Source organism: Tachypleus tridentatus, chromosome 7 (assembly GCF_004210375.1).
Source record: "Tachypleus tridentatus isolate NWPU-2018 chromosome 7, ASM421037v1, whole genome shotgun sequence".
NCBI lineage: Eukaryota > Metazoa > Arthropoda > Merostomata > Xiphosura > Limulidae > Tachypleus > Tachypleus tridentatus.
The window spans coordinates 147,435,166-147,450,902 of NC_134831.1; the positions used below are offsets into that span (position 1 = coordinate 147,435,166).

General features: G+C 33.3%; 1 protein-coding gene across 6 annotated transcripts in view; it reads left to right on the forward strand.

Annotated features, from left to right (window-relative positions):
* The first annotated feature begins 2,391 nt into the window (after positions 1 to 2,391).
* The window catches only part of LOC143256859 (protein CBFA2T2-like), a 44,591-nt gene continuing 31,245 nt past the window's right edge, over positions 2,392 to 15,737 (forward strand). Inside the window, exons 1-2 of one of the 6 annotated variants that reach the window (XM_076514650.1) lie at positions 2,392 to 2,562; positions 9,149 to 9,452. The gene's annotated coding sequence lies outside the window, so the exon portion shown is untranslated. The remainder of the gene's footprint in view (positions 2,563 to 9,148; positions 9,453 to 15,737) is intronic. The other 5 variants (XM_076514651.1, XM_076514648.1, XM_076514646.1 and 2 more) reach the window with 5 other exon arrangements.

Genomic DNA, 15,737 nt, shown 5'->3' on the forward strand with positions numbered 1-15,737 from the left:
ATTTCTTTTGCCCTCTAGTGACACAGAAGTATATCCACGGTCTCACACCGCTAAGAACCGGGTTTTGATACCAGTGGTAGGCAGAGCAAGGATAGCCCGTTGTGTAGCTTTGTGCTTAATTACAAACAAACAAAACAAAATCATTAGAACTTAATTCTTGAATAATTTTTTTTTTCAGAAGAGGTGTTTAAAAACTACGTAATGAGAACCTGACGATGACCGAAGAAGGTCGAAACGTTGTTCGCTCTTCTACGTAAAATATTTTCTCAACCCAAACGAGCCGTTATTGCATATATACGTAATAAATATTTTAACTGCAAGATAAAAAATAAAACGATACGATATAAAAATTACTATTTGTATTATTGTGTGTGTGTTTTCTTATAGCAAAGCCACCTCGGGCAATCTGCTGAGCCCACCGAGGGGAATTGAACCCCTGATTTTAGCGTTGTAAATCCGTAGACTTAGCGCTGTACTGGCGCAGAGCTTTTATTATTGTTAAATAATTTTTATTTTTTATGTAATCTTCATATACAGCTTACATAATTTTAGGCAGATTTACATGCTTAATCTATATGTTGTAACGTTACTGATTTTTGTATTTTACTTCACAGTTTTTTAATGTTTTATTCCGATTACTGTTTATTTCGCGATTCTGTAGCAGGTTATCACATTACATTACCATTGACTTAGTCATCACAGTGTTTATGAATCTATGTTAAATTACATAAAACATCTGCTATACAAATTTAGTTATTATTATAAAAACAGAAGGCTTAGGACATTATATCAAAACCTTTTTGGCGACTCATTGCGACTCTACAATCCATGTCGCCGCGTCTAGTCATGCACTGTCTGACGACTGTCAGTTCGATAGTGTCAGTTGCAAAAGGCTTCTTAGGCCCGACATGTTTAGGTGATTAAGGCATTACACTCGTAATCCGAGGGTAGCAGGTTCGAATCCCTGTCATACCAAACATGCTCGCCCTTTCAGCAGTAGGTATACTCCTATCTTGATAATTCTCCATCCAGAGCCTGAGATATTTTTATGATGTGAGTGTATGAATATTTTTCATCGGAATGCTCTATGTCTCACACAGCCGTTTCAGAAGCAATCAGATTTTGATGGCATCACGCTACCTACCAACGCAACGTCAAACAATATCCGAATCTGGTTCTGATACATATCGTTCCATTGCAACTTTATATCATTTTAATATAATGAGTTCAATTCTGTAATACTACTAACTATTAAAGCCAACAAGTAAGAATAATGATAGAATTTCAACTCTTGGCTCCTAATATGTTCATAATTTCACTCTACTGACTAGCTTAAATATACTTCGCCCAAATGCTTACAATTTTTAAAATAAGTTCAATATTATGTGTCGGTGTACGAACCTTGAATAATTGCCATTCGTGTCGAATATTTCAAATTTAAGTAAATGTATTGTAAAGTATAAATATAGGTATATGTAGATTAGACATAGACATAAATCGGACTAGCTCTGCTTGTTTATAATGATAAGAATATAACAAATAATATTTATCCTTCTAGTTACCCACAGAAATAGGAAATTAATTTTTTTTCAAAATCATTCATTTCTTAACTTTTCAAAAGTATTTTAGCACAGAGGTATGTCTGCGGACTTACAATACTAGAAACCGAGTTTCGATACCCGCGGTAGGTAGAGTACATACAGCTCATTATGTAGCCTTTGTGCTTTATTACAACACACCAAAAAGTATTAAAACTTATCAACAGAGAACAATCATTTCTCAGATAATTTCAACACATTCAATTACACAGAAAGAGTCAGTATACTTATAAGCACAGTAATACAGAAAGAGTCAGTATACTTATAAGCACAATAATACAGAAAGAGCCAGTATCCTCATAAACACAGTAACATAGAAAGAGCCAGTGTCTTCATAAACACATTTAGTAATACAGAAAGACCTAGTATCCTCATTAATACAGTTAATTACACAGAAAGAGCCAGTGCCCTCATAAAATCGTAACTCTATCTTGAAAGACTCATTAAGAGCCTGATCTTATCATCTGTATAACACTTCCGGAACTTAACCCCTTGAACTGGTAGACGTTTCCACGTGTAGATAATTTCTAAATGACTGTTATGGCTTATTGTGAGCGTGCATGGCTTTTGATACATCAACGTGACGTAATTTCTGATCAGGTCATCGCTGGATCATTTACAGAAATCAAAAACGGTTAATAAGAAAGAACCAGAGGTGATATGTAAAAATTATCCAATTACGGCTTCTTCAGAAATATTGGTACCAAGGCGCTTGAAACATGAAACAGATAGACTTAGCTTTTGCTCATTGAATAGCGACTTGTATGATTTGTGTTAAACGTAGTGTTATTGAGGTTAAATGGAAGTGTACTGAAAGCGGATCACGAGGTGGTGCTCACGTGATGTCTACACGTGCAATTTCCTTCTCGATATTAAGGCTAGATGGACTTGCTGTCCACTTTCTTGCCTGAAACCGACTGGGTCTACTATCGCTATTTGGGATTTTGCAGAGAAAGGTTGTAAGGTAGGAAAAGACGTTTAGTTTGTTATACGTTGTGTTTTTTGTAATAGCTCATAAAATATAAAAATTTGATTAACAATAACAACGTATGAAATGCCTTTTTTCATCATGAGTATCACAAATAAATTTCGGAGGCAGTGAACGTGACTCGGGAAGCTAGTATGGTATGTTAGGACAAGCAAATATATTGATCTCACATCACGATTCATTTATGTTTTGGATGTTTAGTGTTATCTACAGAAAAGTGTCTTTTATTTGTCTAGTAACTGTTGATTGTGCACCATTGACTGTGAATCCAAAAGTCTCTTTGTTTGTTTGTTTGTTTTTTAATTTCGCGCAAAGCTACGCAAGAGCTATCTGTGCTAGCCTTCCCTAATTTAGCAGCGTAAGACTAAAGGGAAGGCAGTTAGTCATCACCTCTCACCGCCAATTCTTGAGCTACTGTTTTAACAACGAATAGTGGGATTGACCGTTATATTCTAAAGCCCACACGACTGAAAGGGCGAGTATGTTTGGTGGGACGTGGATTCGAATCCGCGACCCTCAGATTGCGGGTCGAGCGCCTTAACCACCTGGCTATACTTGGCCTAAAAGTCTGATTCTACGCTTTAGGACTGGCTTCGTGGTGTTCATTAATTTTTTAACAGCTTCATTATTAATCTAAATTACTTAGATAGAATACAAACATGAATAGAAAACTTCGTTTTTGAGGTAGCTTTACCGATGGTATGACAAAGTACAATATTTTTTTAGTCTGTTAGTACTGAACCTAGGTTAGCTAATGTAGATATCTCTGGAGTAACTTTGCGCAAATTTCCAAGCAAATTAAATTCTTTCTCTTGTTTACGTTTTCAAAGATAAATTTCATCTTCATCTTTAGTCTTTTTTACCTTCCAAGAGAGAAATAACACAAAAGGTAACTTAATTGATTTGGTGCTGGAATACTTAGTCTGTGATTCTAGGATTACTATAAACATTTCGAAATTACAAAGAATGACGGTAAAATGTTTGCTGTTTTTATTGTGGACATCGACGCTATATGCACTTTTGACTTGGAAAGTAATTATATTTTTAGATATTATATCATTAATGGCTGGTGTATATGTAAACAGACCACCTGTAAAGTATTCATTACCGTCTATGAAATATAGTAATGAATTTCAATTCTTACAACATTTGTATTTGTTAGAACTATGTCTTCTACCATTGCTTCAGTTTAAATTCAGTATTATTTAATACATAAATACCCATAATGAAGGACAAAAAAAGACCTATTAGTCCATCTAGGTCAGTCAATTAGCCACGCTAAGCTATAAAATAAAAATACAACATTCAAACTCAGTCCTTATCATTAAAATATTTATAAACCCTAATCTTGAACTTTCTTGCTTTAACTATATTCAAATGATCTGAAGACAGCTCATTCTAAAGGTCAACTAACCTGTTAAAAATATAGCTGTTTCAATTGAGAAGGTTCCTACTTTTGTTCTGGCGTAGTATGAAAAGAGATGATGTATCTAAACTATGAATTCCCTTAATAATCTTAAACATCTCAATCAGGTCCCACCTACCTCTTTTTTAACTAGAGAACACAATTTGCAAGATATATTAATCTGTTCTTTATGACAATCTTTCCATTCCACGTATCATTTTAGTAGCGCTCCTCCAAATCCCAGAACTGAATATAATACTTTAAAAGTGTCCTAACCAATGATCTGTATAATAATTATAATATCTTTAGATTTCTTATATGTATAATACTAATTCAAATTATGATAACCCACATGCATTTATTATAAATAAAAGTCATCTGCCATTCGTTCTCTCAACTCACCAAATAATTTAAACACTTTTTCAAACAATACTATCTCATTCAAAACTAACATCTTTCTTAAACTCCAATTTCATCAACAAATTTAAATTTATTGAGTATTTTTTTATGTACGTCATTAAGATGAATTAATAATATCGAAGATCCTGACACCGAGCCCTGAAATACTCCACTTGTGATATTAAATAGTATTACAGCTTATTATCCCTATTTTATATTCTAATGTCTATTCTTAATTTGATTCTTACTTAGTTTTTGTGTTACTTGCATATTTTAACGCTTTTAAAGAATGTTATCTCAAAATCCAAGAAAATAATAATGCACATTTCAGTAAATCTAATAATTTAGACTTCATAGATATATAAATGACGAATAAAGTAGGAAGTTTGTAAGACTACACATATTCGTTAAAGAAGACTTTGGTTGTTACAGTTCATTTAGTACAAGAATTGATTGTAATTGAAACTTTATTTCATCATTATGTAATAGAATATGTGATTTTCTTTATTTCATGTGATATGTATTTTAAGAAATTATCAGCAAACAAGTTTGAAAATGAAAATTTCGCATGGGCATAAAGTTGTAACCTTATAATTGGATAAAATAATATTCCTCTACTGTCGTGTTCTGTATTTTGGTATAAGCAAAGGTAAAGAGATGACTACGATAACTCTGCTGGTTGACTGTAATTACCCTAGAAACAAAATTGAAAGTTTCTGTGATTTATCAATTAATAAATGAGCACATATATAACGCTGTTTATATCAACAAACGTGGTTCAGTTCTCCTTAGTTAAAGCGACATCTGCGTTTCATACACATCTATGGTTGAATCGCGCGCTGTGAAATATTATTAAGGATCCAAATTATTACATCATTTGTAGTAGTTAAATCCACTAACATTTCATTCTAAGTGTCATAACATCTATTAGCATAGCGTTAACATATGTTTCCCACTCATTTTCTATTTTTCTTATGCAGTTTTTTCGTGAAAAGATTGTGCGGTGTATAGACAACCACCATCAATCGCTATTTAGTTTTCTGTAATATCCATTCCATCAGTTTTATAGCAGATGCATTATTTTTTTGGCTTAGTGATATAACAGTCTTTAAAGTAACTAAGGATGCAAATGACACAAGAAACTAAGTAGAAACAACGCATCTTATCTTTTTTAGATATTTTCCCATTAAATTACCCGATTTTATTCAATAGAATAAATTTATTACAAAAACCCATTGACTGGTTCAGCAATATGCTTGAGAGTTTGCAACAGTAGAAATCTGGATTCGTTAAAAATACGTGTTAGAAAATAAAAGTCGTGTGTCATAGGAAGAGAGAAACCCATTCTTAAATGATGCATCATTAAGACCATTTTAATTTGTAGAAGTATTCGTATTTTTATAACGAGAATTTTATAAATTATTTTGATGACCTTCAAATGACACTGACACAAATCGTAATTAATTTTTGATATAAAGTTGAAGCTGTTATAACCTTACTTGGCCTCTGCTCGGCGTTAGAGTTATATTATCAGCAATTTTCGTAAACTAGATACATTGTATTTTGTTATACCGTGAGCTGGGGTATTCACCCAGTACGTGGGATACGATCCTTGTTCAATTTGCAAAATGAACCAGAATACATAATGAATTTGGAATCACTGTCTTTAAAACGTTCGTAATTTTTTTTCTTTTTTGTTGGTTACTTAGAATTAGATAGAGCTACGTTAAAAAATGCAATTCAATTACAACAGTTATTTATGATTTTTCCAAAGTAAATTGAAAAAAGAGAAAAAAAAACTATATTTTAAATTGAATAAATAATCATAAACCGTTTCACCTATCTTTTCCAGTACAATAGGAAATTTAAATAATCTTTTTGTAACAAATAATATAATGTTTACAATGTAATGCTAGTACGTTCGTTGAAGCTTAAAACTAAAAGGAACCAGGAGGTGTATTTAATACCACTACTAAATCAGTTCCAAACAATTTCGATAACAAGGACCAGCTCGCCGCCTATCCAAGCTGTCGTGAACTATTAAAATGCTAGTACAACGAAAATCCATTACGAATTGCATATGAATATACTGCCGTATTTGTTTTCCTGAAATCCCACATACTGGCAAGATAGTTGAGACAGACAGGCACCTGTACCCAAACCAGAGAGTGAGAAATAATGCTCTATAACGTATCCAAAATCCGCTTTGTTTAAACTTTTGTACGTACAGGTTTTTGTTTTTACATTTTTCTCGTAACCACTGAGATGCAAAACCAGTTCGCGGTCTGTTAAGTCTGCAATTATGACCATTGAAAAATAATGAATAAAAACACTATAAACCGAGCGTTTTCGAAAGTCAACCTATCGAAAGCTCCAGGGTTAAGGGATTTGTATTCTTATCTATCAATACCTCTCAAACCTACACGTTTTTCTAACTTCATAAATCACTGAAAAATAGTGATAGTGAAGATGTGTAATCAGGGAAAACGTATCGTAGAAGAAGAGTTATCTGTTGTGTCCACCGAGATTAATCGAACCCCTGATTTTAGTATTGTAAGTCCTAAGACTTATCACTGTCCCAACAGAGGACTGGTAGAATAAGGTCTTTACAAATCATAGTGAAGAATTTTTCGTCTTCGTAAGAATAAAAAAAGTGGTCCTTTCTTCATAAGAAGAGTAAATTGTGTACATATAAGTGTTCTTTTTCGGGTCTCTATCGGGCTCTTTTGTGTACATATAAGTGTTCTTTTTCGGGTCTCTATCGGGCTCTTTTTTTTTTTTAACTAGTTAAACCTTCCATTAGAAACTAGTTAAAATCGCTATGGTTCATTTGAAAGTATAATATAAACAGATAAATTTCCTCGTTACAAAACAGCTCATAAAAACGTTGAGCAGCAGATCCTGGTTTAAAATGTATAATCATTCGTTTGCGTATTAAAATAAGAATTCTAATAAATGAAGAAACGTAACTTCTGCACGTGATTTCAATCTTAATATCTGATACTTTCACTTAATATTTAAATTTAATACGATAAAACTAGCTTACTTGTAGTTTAAGTCACGTTGTAGCAAAATATAACGAACAGAAGAAAAACATGGTTGAACAAACTAGGGACGTTAAATCGGCAAAATTTGCTCAAGTTGCAGTATTTGTGATATTATTAAGAGTACTTGGTACACCACTACGACTTTAACCACTACTTTATTTTTAGAACATAATTATGATGTTTTATAAGCGTGTCTAGTTTCTTCACGGTTGGATGTTATATTAATTCTTCTCCATCTTTATTTCTCTGAATACCATATTTATTAAGTATTAAAAGACCCCCGTGTGAAATATGGTTAATTTGGTAATCTACGTTTTTCATAAGCCCGGCATGGCAAAGCGTGTTAAGGCGTTCGACTCATAATCCGAGGGGCGCGGGTTCGAAACCCAGTCGCACCAAAACTGCTCGCCCTCCTAGCCGTGAGGGCGTTATAATGTGGTGTTCAAAACCACTATTCGTTAGTAAAAGAAAAGCTCAAGAGTTGGCGGTGGGTGGTGATGATTAGCTGCCCTCCCTCTAATCTTATACTGCTAAATTAGGGAGCGCGTAAGGCGTACGACTCGTAATCCGAGGGTCGCGGGTTCGCGCCCGCGTCGCGCTAAACATGCTCGCCCTCCCAGCCGTGGAGGCGTATAATGTGACGGTCAATCCCACTATTCGTTGGTAAAAGAGTAGCCCAAGAGTTGGCGGTGGGTGGTGATGACTAGCTGCCTTCCCTCTAGTCTTACACTGCTAAATTAGGAACAGATAGCCCTCGAGTAGCTTTGTGCGAAATTCCAAAACAAACAAACAAGCTAAATTAGGGACGGCTAGCGCAGATAGCCCTCGAGTAGCTTTGCGTGAAATTCAAAAACAAACAAAAAACAAAACGTTTTTCATGATATATCAGAAGAAGATTATAAACAAAACAAGTTCTATCAAACTTTTCGTTACAAAAAAAAAGAAAAATGAAGAAGGCCGCTGTCTCTTTCATCTTACGGGTGCAACAAAATATACATATAGTTCTTGTCGGTAAAGTTTTAAAGATAGTATAAATATATTTTCCTGGATTATTTTATTTATATAAATGCCATTTTCATTTATAGTTTTCGATGAAAAGCATTGACAAAAGTGTCACGATAAACAATTTGTTAAAGTCTACTAAATTGTTAGCATGATGCACATTTTTAAAGATTTTTATAAAACGCTCATGGACTTTTCGTTGCATTTATCAGTCCTAATAAGATCTAGCAACTTTCAGCCGTGCGAGCGTTATAATGTGACGGTCAATCCCACTATTCGTTGGTAAAAGAGTAGCCCAAGAGTTCGCGGTGGATGGTGATGACTAGCTACCTTCCCTCTAGTCTTACACTGCTAAATTAGGGACGGCAAGCACAGATAGCCCTCGAGTAGCTTTGTGCGAAATTCAAAAAAACAAACAAACATAAATTAATCTAAGAGTTCACGACGTACTTCTAATATAGATTGGAATGTATTCGAAACTTTGTCATTCCATTCTGCAAATAAAAATTCGTAATTTCATATAAATATAGCGTATTCTTAGCGTACACAATGAAAGCTTGATGCTATTATGAAATGTACTGCATATTTCTACATTAATAAAAACAGTATTTTAAAAAAGTTTTATCTCTCAAATTCGAAGAGCTCAATGTCTTGGAAACAAACGGCGAATTCTCATAACTTATTTTTAATTTCCTTTTCTTATTCCAAGGAGGAATCTTCAAATCGATTTTACTTCTCTTCCCCTTATTGGCGAGAAAATCTAGCGTGCGGTTAGGACAACGATCGAGCTAAAGTTATGAGTATTCAAGAACACGAGCCTGGAAACTATGGTATTGTTGCTGCAACAGTGGGGGTACAGAAGGTACAGTGAGGATCTCACTATACAACACGATTCCTCCAATTTCCAGGTTCTTTAAAATTTTGTGGTTAATGTAAAGAAAAGTTTGAAGTATCTGATGTAGCAAATTTTGTATCAAAAGCCAGGAAAATTCTGATCTTCATCACTGACGAAGGTAATTCCGTAAAGTAGTTTATTTAAGAGCTTGGTCACATATACGCATACAACTTAAGATGAGGCGTTTAATAGTTTAGATAACTTCCTAATCGTACACATTTATATTCTATGAAACAGATAGCACATGTCGTTTCTGACTAACAAATATCCAAACTAAAATTATCCTAGCTAAGACAGTTTAGGTTACCACACTTTTTATGATTCTTAGTAGTGGTAAATGTTGTTAAACACTCATACCTGTAGGTGTTGATTCTTAAGCAAGCAGTCTTAGCTTTTCAAGGAGAACTTCATTGATTTAGTAATTCCATTAAGGCCATTTAATCCTTTACAACTGTTTAGATCGCAGTAGTTTAACATTATGCAAGCTAAAACTTTGTTTTCTTACTTTGAGATTTGCTGTATGCCTTTCGTAGTTCTGCAGGAATCGATTTAGCTTTGAAAGTTACGATAGTAAATGAACATTTGTATTAATTTAACTGAAGTAAGTAGAAAGAAAATCGATTTTTTTGAACCAGAGAAATGAGATTAGTTTCACTGTGTGAAACTGTGATAGAGTTTTGAAACTATGACAACATATAATATCCTGTATATGTGAAATATATTTCTCAATCATGAAAAATATGTCAGCTCAAGAAACGATTGAACTGTGTAAGTCTTGATTGATTAGAAGTTCTGTATATATTTTCCTTGTGTTTCTCTCTTTTTAAAATCGCTTTTATAACCTATTAATTTTTGTATACAAATTATACATAACCATGTTTTGTACGTCTGACATTTTAAATCTATTAACCAAAGTTTTTGTTTTCGAAAATTCACGCATTCATACTTTTACTTAAAAGAAAGTTACAACACAACGTATTTGTATTGAAATAAGCAGCAACTAATCAGATTGTCCACGTTGCTATTCTCATTGTTTAAAATGGTACCAAGAGAAAAAAACAATAGTATTTTAGTAATGACATAGTAATTAGGCAATAGATTATTCAACTTTCTGTTAACGTAATAATTCTAACGGCGGAAAAACGCTTATTGTTCGTTGAACGACTGATAGCGGTTTGGTTTTGAATTTCGCGCAAAGCTACACGAGGGCTAGCTGCGCCACCCATCCCAGTTTAGCAGTGTGAGACTAGGGAAAAGGCAGCTAGTCATCACCACCCACCGCCTACACTTGGGCTACTCTTTTCCCAACGAATAGTGGGATTGAACGTCACATTATAACGCCCCCACGGCTGATAGGGTGAGCATGTTTGATGTGACGGAGGCTTGATAGTGTTAATGTTATGATAACACAGAACTCAACAGTAAATTATTTATTATTATTAAGGTAATCATGCAAAGAACAGGCGATAAAAAAGGACTTTTTTTTGGACCTTAACTGTATAGCAACTGATATAATTATTTTTCTACTAATAATGGGATAATGAAGAAGTACATGTAAAAAAGCAACATTTTTTTATTTCAAAGGTGTTAGAATATATTTTATCGTTGTTGTTCTTAAGAGTTACCCGCTTCTGAATTACAAGTTCAATAAAATTTTAAACATTGATTACAGGGTAATTTCCAATAGACATAGCAAGCTTATTTACCGAGTAATGAAAACTGACGCATTTGAGATTTACTACTCCATTTCAGTAAATTTTGAAACGATCTATTGTATCTACTTGCAAAATGTTAATCTGACGCTGTTGAATGATTCACAAAAGAAAAAAAGCATTATTTTATGGTTGTATTTTATGTATCGAAGACGAATGTGTAAAAGTAGCTATTATTCATCATTAAATATAAAATGGCTGTTCTTATGTTGCAACTAGCGATTGTTTATTTGTTTATGCAATGAGTTTGTTTGTTTGTTTGTTTGTTTTTGAATTTCGCACAAAGCTACTCGAGGGCTATCTGTGCTAGCCGTTCCTAATTTAGTAGTGTAAGACTAGAGGGAAGGCAGCTAGTCATCACCACCCACCGCCAACTCTTGGGCTACTCTTTTACCAACGAATAATGGGATTGACCGCACATTATAACGCCCTCACGGCTGAAAGGGCGAGCATGTTTGGTGCGACGGGGATGCGAATCCGCGACCCTCAGATTACGAGGCGCACGCCTTAGCACGCTTGGCCATGCCTGGCCCAATGCAATGGGTAAAGAGCAGATAATAACGAAACGACAGAAGGAACATTTCAAAAATAAACGTTCTAACACATAGCTTTATAATTTCTCTGAATCAAACCTGTGAGATTTGGATTTGTATAATGTATCCGGTTGGGTAATTTTAATTCCGAATTTTTGACAAATATCACAAATTATTATTCACCTATTAATTCTGTCTGTTTCCAACAAAGTGTGTTTGGATAGGAACTATATGAAAACAGGTCTTCGACAACTTTTGGTTCACATGCTAAGACTTTCGATATAGTTTAATAATTACTACAACACCGTGCGGATCCTTTGGTTTCTTAACGATGTCTGTTATTTCAGTTTCTGACTATCTAAGACATTAAGAGGTCTAGATGCTTATTTATTTGAGCAAACCTTTTGAAATATTCAAGGAATAAAAATCAATATACCACATCCTGCAGAATGTTTAGTTTCTGTAACATAATATGTACCTTCGAACATGCTAGCGTGTTGCAAAAATAAATTTCTAATATCACATTGTCGATAAAAAGACAAATTAATCTTTCGTGAGTTATCAACGCTTTAGCCTTGCATGATCTGGCAGTAAGAACAATCGACTCCGATCGAGGGAACGAATTCCGTCACCGAACATGCCAGCTCTTTCACTCGAAAGGGCGTCATTATGTGAGTGTCGATTCCACTATTTGTTGGCAAAGAACAGGTCAATAATTGCCTTCCCTCTAGTCTATCTATACTTCAAAATTAAAGACAGATAGCGTAACAGCCTATGCGTAGCTACGTTCGAAATTTAGATGAACTCAGCATATCATTTCTTAAAACAGAAGTTAACTGCACTACCGTCTACGTAAAATAGTTTAATTTAGAAATTATCCCAGAATTAATAAAAAGGAGGGTAAATTGGCCTTAGATTTAGGAATAACATCACAAAAGTATATAACTGATGTAGGAAGGATTAAATAAGTATGCATGTAATTAAAACTAGTAATTACTGGACTTAAGCGGACGGAAATGTTTTCTCTTCTGATGAATGAATCTCAGCTCAAGACGGCTGGTATGGATATTATCACTATAAAGATCTATAATTAGAGAGCCCAAGGAAGTTAAGTTCTTTCTAAGAGGCCTTGAATTTAAAAAATCAGATAATTAGCCCACCTTTTAAAAATAATTGAATTAAAGACTTGAGTCTGGTTTGTTTTTTTAAGCTAAGAAACAATGGTTACCTTTATATATATAATGAAGAACCTTCATCAATATGACTTTGCCAGATGGCGCACGCTGGTTTAGTTAGAAAGCATACCATAAACCTGTGTTCAAGTGCAGGTGTCGCGAGAACTCGAGCTTAGAGCATTAGCACGTGCTCCTACTGTGTCATTAAGAAAGATCTTGAAGTGCCAACTCTACACTTGTGGTAAATGAATGAGCGTACTGTCAAACGCAGCTTAGGTTAGAAGTAAATGCACAAAGCTTCCATAAGACACGGTTTTGTAGACTTCGTATTTGTCGTCTTATTGTTAAATAAAAAAGCGAGCGAAATTTATAGTGTGATCAATTGCCTTGCTCATGTGGCCTTAAGAGATTTTATTTTAAACAAATAGATGGTAAGCTGTGACTTTTTTAATCAACTTTGGAAGAAACAAGGCAATAAGATCAAAAGAGCTGTCTAAGATGTTTTTCTTTTAATTAGAATTTTAAATCGTATGATAAATTAGTGTCAAAACAAAACAAAGTCATTTGTTATACTATATACATATACTATACATTTGCAAATCTCAATTTGCTAATTACTTTTAACTTTTAAGTAACTAAATTTATTATTTTTCTTTATTCTTTACCAGCACTTTACAACAAAGTGTACATACATTTAATTATTTATCTTTCTGTGTATTTGAATGCATGTACTAGTCTATTTTTAATTAGAATTCTTGCTTTATGACATTCAGCTCTTCAACTACACAAGGTCTACTTTCAAAGATTTATTGCTGTTCACAGCACTTTTAGCAACAGTGTACCTTTCACAGTTAACATATTGATAACAAAGGCACAAGTTAAAAAGCATAGAAATGTCTAAACTGGCATCAGATTAACATATTCAATAATACATTGAATACTTACGTGTTATATATCTTCAGCTCTGTTGTATAATTGCCTGCTTACATTGTAAAATTATGTTCTACTAACCTAGAGTGAACTAAACGCAATATGTTTTCTGGTCTTATCGGCGTACGTTAATTTATTCTAATGAACAGCCATCTACTGATAGATAGATCCCACACACTCAATCACGCAGAAAAGAAAGACAAATTGGTAAATAACAAACGGCAGTTGTTTTTCAAACGTCATTAAAAACAACAATAAATTACCCTTCAAACACATCTCGAAATATATCTACTTGTATTATATTAACGTATGGTGCCCAAGAGGATTGTTATCTTTCTCTTAAAATAACAAGGCTATTCTGTGTTTAATAATGTTACAATTGTGTAGTTTTGTGCTTACCTTTAAATGAAACGAGAAATGAATTTCATTTGATGAAAGTGTAAAGAATTCATGGTCACGTGTAATAACTTCGAACAATTTGTATTTTCCCGACAATTAAAATGACAAATATTTATGTCTGCAGATATAGTTGTTTAAGAGCAATTAATTTTCTGATATCTATCAATTAAAGTCTGATATGAAATAAAACTAGGAAGACTTTAAACAGATTAAAAGTGTTGCAAAATTCATTAAAAACATCTTCTGAAACATTCAAGTTCTTACAGTTTATAACATTCACAAGTCGTTTACAGTTTGTACTAATCATTCACAAGTCATTTACAGTTTGTACTAATCATTCACAAATTATTTACAATTTGTACTAAACATTCACAAATCACTTACAATTTCTACTGAGCATACACATACACAGACCTCTAAACACGTGTATTTGCATGCATACATATTGTAAAAATAATTATTAAACCATTCAAGATAATGCTGCAAATGTTATATTACAGTTTTTGAACCACCAACTCTATTGAATATTTAAATCATTATTATACTGCCCTCTACTCACACCTGTTACTAGTTATATAGATATATAAAACAATGAAAAAATGCAATTTTTATTAATATTTGATTATATATAGTGGATGCAATTTATTTTAAATAAATACGTTATTTTTCTATTAATATATACCATAATATTATAGCATATCTCAATCATAACGTAAATTGGCATAGGTTTTACACTTTGTTTACCTGATGTATCTAGTATGTTTTTAATTGTGAGACTGAAAGTGATTAGTAGTAATTGTGTGTTTTGACGTAGTATAAATAATTTCTATAAGGTATGTATTCATACGAATACCAGCTCTTCGTAATATTCAAACTTTCTTATTTCGACCACATTACAGTAATTATAGCTGACGCAATAATAGCTCTGATTCCACTTGTTCTTAATCTGTTGGTGATATTAGAGAACTATAATCATTATATCAAGTATTTTAAAGGTATGTTTTACGTGATGTTGTGAAATTAGGTGTAAGAAACATCGGTTGGAGTTGGAAAATTTAGAAAGCTGCTGGCCTTTGGTCAATCTCTAAGTTATAAGAAAATCATTTGAATCAGTGATTAATCAGTGCGCGCCTTTTCAAGTTAGTCAGAATGGAGACTACAAGACCTCCTATGGTTATGAAACATTATAATTCAATAAACAGGAAACAGGTGCAAAGACAGACAGAAAAGATCGATTCAGAATGAATTTGAGAAAATGATATAAAACAAACAAAAGTTTAATGAAATAAAGAGGAAACCAGGGATTGTGAGAAAGAACGAATAAATCGAGAGAGGCGATTGAAGAAAAGAATGAGCTGCCAGTAAAAACAAAACAAAAATCTTTGTATTATTAATTACCAATAATAAATAGCAGTTTCTTATGTTTGCATTAATGAGTTGATTCCTGATATGAATAAATGTAACCTACAATTAATAAACATAAGAATGGAAAGCGTAATGGGAGTATAACACAACTGTACCTCATAAATCGTTTGATTTATTTCTATCTCGCTGTTATAGAAAGTTTTGTATTTTGAAAGCAATATTACAAACTGAAAACAGTGACTTCACCTGTGAAAGTAGCTCTGTAAAACATATTTTAAATATTTCAGTC